This window comes from Sceloporus undulatus, chromosome 1, assembly GCF_019175285.1.
Source record: "Sceloporus undulatus isolate JIND9_A2432 ecotype Alabama chromosome 1, SceUnd_v1.1, whole genome shotgun sequence".
NCBI lineage: Eukaryota > Metazoa > Chordata > Lepidosauria > Squamata > Phrynosomatidae > Sceloporus > Sceloporus undulatus.
This window is the reverse complement of record NC_056522.1, coordinates 89,360,852-89,367,680: the sequence shown is the minus strand read 5'-3', so window position 1 is coordinate 89,367,680 and position 6,829 is coordinate 89,360,852. Positions and strand designations below refer to the sequence as shown.

Here is a 6,829-nt window from a genome sequence, read left to right as displayed (position 1 = left end):
CAAAATGGCGGCGCCCAGAGCGGCGAAAAGCCGTGACGGGCGGCAGCGGCGGCGGCGGTGGCAGGGCCAGGGGCCAGGCAGCAGGCCTCCGCAGGCCGCATCCGGCCCGCGGGCCAGAGGTTGCCAACCCCTGTTTTACACCATTAGTTATTAGAAAGGGCTCCGAGAGAGCATCGCCATATCTGACTTGACCTTGCTGGCCTTCATGTAGCAGGATGATCATCTGGAGGAATTTGGGGGGGCATCCTAGTCGTTCCAGGATCTGCCACAGACCTTTTCTACTCACAGTGTCGAAGGCTTTGGTGAGGTCGACAAATGTTACATAGAGTCCTTTGTTCTGCTCGCTACATTTCTCTTGCAGTTGTCTGAAGGCAAATACCATGTCTGTAGTGCTCCTATTAGCTCTGAAGCCACATTGGCTTTTGGGAAGAAGTTCTTCTGCAATGGCAGGAACTCCTTGCGAGGATTTTTCCAGCAATGGAGAGCAGTGTTATACCTCGGTAGTTCAAGCAATCCGATTTTGCTCCTTTTTTCTTGTACAGGGTGATGATGACTGCATCTCGGAGATCTGATGGCAGTTCGCCTTTTTCCCAGCAACTCACAAGGAGTTCGTGGAGTTTAGCATGGAGTGCATGACCTCCATGTTTCCAAGCTTCAGGTGGAATTCCATCAATCCGGCAGCCCTGCCGTTTTTCATCTGCTGTATGGCCTTAACGGTTTCTTCCAAAGTGGGAGCTATGTCCAATTCTTTCTTCATCGGTTGTTGTGTCAACTGTTGAATAGCTGAATCTTGGACTACTCGGTTGGCACTAAAGAGGCTTTGGAAGTGTTCAGCCCATCGGTCCAGAATGGAAGCTTTATCTGTGATTAGTGTTTGACCATCTGAACTGTATAGGGAGCTTTGGGTCTGATATGTAGGTCCAAACACTGCTTTAAGAGCTTCATAAAATCCTCTGGAATCACTCAGATCTGCACAACATTGTGTCTTTTCTGCTAAATTGATTCACCACTTGTTCTGAATGTCTCTGAGTTTTTGTTGGAATTGACTACATACGAGGCGAAAGGCTGCTTTTCTTTCATGGCAGGATGGCTGGCGAGGCGTGCCTGGTGAGCAGTTCTCTTCTTTACCAACAGCTCCTGGATCTCTTGGTTGTTTTCATCAAACCAGTCTTGGTTTTTCTTGAGGGAGAACCCTAAGGATTCTTCCGCAGACTGCAGGATGCTGTTTTTGATATGTTGCCAAAGCGCTGTAGGAGAAGAGTCTATAGGGTGGTCTTCAAGCTTTGTTTGCAGATTTGCCTGAAAGTTGTCTCTCATGGCAGCTTGTTGAAGATTGTTGACTTGGAGTCTCCTCTTTAGGATGCCACCCCTCTTAGGTTTAAACTTAAAATGAAGATTTAGTTTACATCTTACAAGGCGATGATCTGTTTGACATTCTGCACAGGGCATCATTCGGGTATGACGGACATTGCGAATATTTCTGTGGCGCACTAGGATGTAGTCAAAGAGGTGCCAGTGTTTGGATCTGGGGTGCATCCAGGTTGTCTTCAGGCTGTCTTTCTGCTGAAAGATGGTGTTTGTAATAGTCAGCAGCTGTTCTGCGCAAAATTCTAGCAGGAGAAGTCCATTATCATTACAGTTTCCAACACCATGCTTGCCTAAAACACCTTTCCAGGCTTCAAAGTTCTTTCCTACTCTAGCATTGAAGTCACCTAGGATAATGATTTTGTCTTCTGCAGGGACTTTTTTGATTAAGGTGGCCGGAGGGTCTGAGTAGAATTGTTCTTTCCTCCGCAGAGTCAGCTTGCATAGTTGGGGCATATATACTGAAGAGAACAACGTGTGGGAGGCGTAAGGAGATAATGCGATCAGAGTGTCCTGTTGGCAAGGTTTCGAGTTTGGAGGCGATGGAGTTTTTGATCATGAAGCCTACACCTGAAAGATGTTTTTCAGTTTTGGGTTTGCCAGACCAATAGAGTGTGTAGCCGGCACCGTGTTCTTTAAGGCTGCCTTCCTCGTGGAGACGAACTTCAGTAAGAGCAGCAATGTCAATGTTAAGTCATGACAATTCATGGGCTATTAGAGCAGAACAACGCTCAGGACGTCCACTGTCTGCAGAATCTTGCATGGTTCTGATGTTCCAGCATGAAGCGTTAGTCTGTTTGCACCTTTGGAGGCTGGTGTGTGCCTTTGTCTCTTTGTCTTTGTTTGACCGCATCAGAAAATTCCCGTTGGCCACGGCTAGCCAACCGGGTTGTTGGGGATGAGCTTTCTTTAGGCCACCTTTTCTAGGCCCCTCTCCATATGGAGCAAGCAGTGCTCTCCTTAAAAAAGGCTGCTTGGTCATTCAGGATGCTGCCAAACAAGACTATCATCTCCGGTCAATCTCGAGTGACCAAAGTCCTGAACCGCCTGCATGCAGGGTTGGGTCTGCGGCTTCCAGTGCATCTTTACACCTGCTGTTTTGTCCCTCGCCTATCGCTACAGGGCTTTTTCGGAGATTGGATGTGTCCTTCGAGCCTGTGCAATGGATTTTTCTGGTGGAGCGCAGCATGTACAGAACTGGCCTCACCCTTTAAACCAGAGGTTCGTCTGCTGAGGCCTTGACAAGCATGGACAGTGGCAGCGAGGTCCTCAGGTCGTAGGTTTGATTAGAGTTTCATTCTCTGAGATGGTTGACCCTGCAGGGTTAGACGAGCACCATCTGCCCGGGTTTGGGATTAGAGTTTTCCTTCTCCTAAGATGGTTGCCATAAGGCTAGAAAGCCCATCCTGCCCTTTGGCGCTCTTGGTCAGACCCTTCGGTTGTGACCTGTCTGGCATGGGAGGCCCTACCGGTGGCTATTATACCACCACCAGCATAGCTCACAACATCATTAGGAAGCCTCTCCCCCACGACAAGGGGGCGTCAATGGAGAGGATGTATGTATGATCCTGATCATACATACCTTTTGAACTTATTATGAGAAATAATAGATTAGCAGAACTATATTAACCTGACAAGTTCTCAGTTTATCTGCCAGTCTACAGACTACATTTAGAAACAATATGTTCTATTAGCACTTACTGGAAAGAAAATTCTGAGAAGGAGGTCCACAATCCCAGTGTGCTTCCTGTAGCAGTTTAAGACGATCCTCTACAGATATCTGTGTGTACAAATATATACAAGCAAAAAACATTAAAACCATTTGAGTTGTTCACACAGAGCAACTGGTCTAACAACCAGTATTACAAACAATGCTTTACAATCAGTTAGCAAATAGACTTTAGACATATTGCAGATTACGCTGTCCATTTACATCTGCCCTCTTGTTTTTAATGTTTATGTACAAGTGCCTAATGATCTTTCTGTAAGCAATGCAAATCAATAACAAATAAGATTTTCACAGTGACTAATACAGCCCATTGAAATGTGAGTTTCTCCCTCTTCTGTTCCCTTGTCTAAATGTCTGCAGTCAGCATGCCTCATTTTGATTCTATTGATCTTGCAGCTGCCTTTACAAGGAACCACTTTGGAACATGCTGTTTTGCTGGTTGACAGGATGGGCAGACATCCTCCTGGTTTACTAATTAAACTGCTTTTGTCCATCCAGCAGGAGCCAGGCTGCTTAGTCAAATCTCCGTAAGGCATAAAAAGCTCTGTAAGGCATTCCAGATACAAAATTACAATGCAAGAAACACAGAGATGCTTCAGAAATGTTAGTAATTTCACCTCAAAGGACATGCTGTTTCTCAGCAGAGTACAACTAAACTCTGCAGGTTGCAGCTGTCGAAAATAAAGGAGCATTTTCCCCTGCTTTCACACATTTTGCATTTTCATTTTTTTCCTTTTGAGGTTGAAATGTGGCCTTGAAATAGAAAAATGAATGAATAGAAATAAGCTGAGATGTACACAAAGCTTAGCCTTTTCGTTAGAGACTTCTGGTCCCACAATAAACTACAGTTGCCAGGATTCCTAATACTGAGCCAGGGTGCTTAAAGTGGTCTCAAACTGGATGATTTCTGCAGTGTTTTTGGACCATTGTCATGGTCTCTGAGGAGATTTGGAATCCACACATTTTTGATCAGTTATTACTGATATCAGTACCCACACTAATCTTGGCTATGCTCCATGTTCTAAAATTTCTTCATGTTTTTTATAGTTGCACTTGTCTGTTTCATGGTGAGGTTAAAAGTGGTTGACCTTTGACTAAATGCATTAACTTGAGTTTTTGATTATGGCATAGTTTGGATGTTGGACTACAACTCTAGAGGCTAGGGTTTGATTCCCAACTCGGCCATGAAAACCCACTTGGGCAGGTCACATGCTCTCAGCCTCAGGGGAAGGCAATGGTAAACCTTCTTTGAACAAACTTGCCAAAATGTGTACAAGAGTTACAATTGTAACAACATGAAGAAGGTTTGCTTTAGGGTTGCCATAAATCAGAAATGCTTGAAAACACACAGCAAAGTTAAAACATTATTTCAAGTGTTTTCTCTTAAATAACTGTGATCACATATGTGTTTGAGACGGTGCCACATAGTCAGTAATGAGAGAACTGATAAATGGACTAGAGTGTGGATTATAGAGAATGTGTCATATTTTTCATAGTGTTGTAATGGTAGAAGGATTAGATGGCAAGACAATGAGTATGGGAGAAATGGGCAGGAAAGAATTGGATAAAGTCAAGTTGGATGTTGGTAGTGATATCATTGCATATAAATGATATAGAAGAAGTATCAAGGAAGTAGAGAAATCAGGGTAGATTGGTCAGAAAATAGGGATTTTAGTGAGGCTGGTTTCACTGAAGAGAGTAAAAGCTTGTGGAGCTAAGCATAGAAATAAAAGAAATCTCTCATGGTCCTACTGCCATTACAGGAATGATTGGTGAAGACATGGCAGAGAGCCTTGTTAGTAGCAGCTATTGAATTCCTTCACATGGGAACTAAATTGTCTCCTCTCTGCTCCCTTTAACCATCGACAGAAGCCCTGCCATGATGCTGCAGAAGGATTGAAGGGTTTTGCATTTTTTGGTTATTGTTGTTATGTTTTAACTGCCTTTGAAACTGTTTTTTCACTTAATTTTAAAATATTGTTGTTTAATTGAGTTTTGCTTTTGTATTACCGTTATTTAATCATAGCTGGTTTTAACTTCGAACTGCCTGTGATCCCATTTGGGGAGAAACATAGGATATAAAATCAATCAATCAATCAAAGAAAAATGGTATCATAGGAAGGCATGGTATACATTACAGCCACAACGTTGTGAGTTCGATTCCACAGGGCTCCAGGTTGACTCAGCCTTCCATTGGAAAATGAGTACCCATCCATTAGGGGCAATTGGCTGACATGTTGTAAACTGCTTAGAGATTGCTTCATTCACTATGAAATGGTATAGAAATGTAAGTGCTATTAGAGTCCTGTGGGCAAGTGGTAGAAAAGCAGTATTGGAGTACTTAGCCAATGGTGGAATGTTTCAGTACAATAGCAAATGTTATATTGGTTTGTACAGGGAGGAGGAAATGGAACCAAAGATGGCAGCTTGAGTTGTGGGGGGTTCCACAATAAAGGGGAACAAAGAGTATTGGCTGTGTTTGCTGAATTTTATTTTCATAAGGGCTTCATAAATGTTGAGTAAGCAGCTTGTGATTGTTTGCATGTGTCCATGTATTTCAATGTGTGTGTGTGTTTGTGTTTTCTGTCTGTATTATATGTATACATAGAGTTGTTTCTCCTGATCTTGACTACTCACTCTTCATACATAGTGTATCTTCCAGCAAATCAAATATCTTTGAGACTATTGTTTGTGCAGGCTGGTTTGGAAACCTTTTCAAATCGGTACAAGTCAGCTGAAAGCATTCCAGAAGCGGGAGGTAACAAAAAAAATGTCAAGAATCGCACATAAATTGCTTCTCTGTATTGGGAACAAATAAGTACAATAGAGACTTTGAGCAGCCAGGATATGTGTCCTTTGAGAAGGCAACAGTGTTCTTTAATCAGTGAAGAATGCAAATAAAAAAATGTAACTAAGTTCTGGCGGTAATAATTTTGAGACCACGTGGGCATAGCATTAGCTGGCCTAAAGTATCACAGTGTATAGCTGGGGTAGAATAGAAAGAGTTTAATTTAAAACCTATTCTTCAAATACAAAAGTCCTTAGTGTGTTTTCATTCCCTCTTCGTATTGATACAATTGATAACTCAAACTGATTAACTACCTCAATGTCTTAAACCCAAGACTCAGTTGGCTATTTCTTTCTAATATATTGTTGTTGCAGGATTTCTTATAGGAAGAAATTCAGATTGCTTTTTCTTTAATGTTCACCCCTGAAGCTTCGTGGTAATGTTTTGCTCTTTGCTATGATTTACTGTCCTTCAGTTATCTCCTCAACTCTGTTATTTCAGAACTTCATGAATGGTAATGGTGATGAAGATGAGACATCTATTATCTTTACCTTTTTAGTTGACTTAATATTGTCCTCTTCCAGTCCTATACCTTCTACAGCAGTGATTCCAATCATAGATGATCTAGATGTGAACAGGATCTCTTGCCAAGGGCCATGCTAGCTAAAGCACTGGGGGTGGAAGAGGGGTTTTTGTCCCTCCCTGTTTTAGCCCATGTTAATTAGTTCCTGTATCCACGCCTCTATCCATCCTTCTCTGTATTCTTCCTAGTGTCATTCACACATGTTGACATTTTCACTTTCTCTCAAAATCCTCAAATGTACTTTTCCTATGCATGTTTGGAACAGTCCTATGATGGCTTATTTGAATCTTGTCTTACTATTGTTTAAATGGTATCTATTTTCAGTTATTCAGTCTTTATCCCATTTGTTACTTTCCTTGTACAG

At 42.4% G+C, this 6,829-nt stretch overlaps 1 protein-coding gene across 1 annotated transcript in view; it reads left to right on the top strand.

Moving 5' to 3' along the window:
* Window positions 1-6,829, top strand: part of UTRN (utrophin) — a 494,831-nt gene that overhangs the window by 121,187 nt on the left and 366,815 nt on the right. The window lies entirely within an intron of this gene.